Source organism: Etheostoma spectabile, chromosome 4, assembly GCF_008692095.1.
Source record: "Etheostoma spectabile isolate EspeVRDwgs_2016 chromosome 4, UIUC_Espe_1.0, whole genome shotgun sequence".
Taxonomy (NCBI): Eukaryota; Metazoa; Chordata; class Actinopteri; order Perciformes; family Percidae; genus Etheostoma; species Etheostoma spectabile.
The window spans coordinates 27,260,166-27,260,586 of NC_045736.1; the positions used below are offsets into that span (position 1 = coordinate 27,260,166).

At 43.9% G+C, this 421-nt stretch overlaps 1 protein-coding gene across 2 annotated transcripts in view; it reads left to right on the forward strand.

The window, feature by feature from the left end:
* The window catches only part of tfe3b (transcription factor binding to IGHM enhancer 3b), an 8,504-nt gene that overhangs the window by 940 nt on the left and 7,143 nt on the right, over window positions 1–421 (forward strand). The gene's annotated exons all lie outside the window — the stretch shown is intronic.

Consider the following 421-nt stretch of genomic DNA (forward strand, 5'->3'; position numbering starts at 1 on the left):
TTATAGCATGCACCGCCCCCTTTGGAAAGCTGAGACCTGAAAGCGCTATGGATTGTTCTCAATCATCCTCTGGAAAGACCAGGTGATGTCAATCTTACGGTTTTACATGCCAAGACTCAACTGACCTGACGCTCACAAAGCAGGAGAAGGCTATAAGAAGATAGCAAAGCGTTTTCAGATGCCAATATCCTCTGTTCGGAATGTAATCAAGAAATGGCCTTCATCAGGAACAGTGGAAGTTAAAGAAAGATCTGGAAGACCAAGAAAAATATCAGACAGAACAGCTCGCAGGAGTGTGAGAAAAGCAACTCCAAACCCATGTTTGACTGCAAGATCCATCCAGAAAGACCTGGCAGACACTGGAGTTGTGGTTCACCATTCCACTATAAAGAGATACTTGTACAAACATGGTCTTCATGGA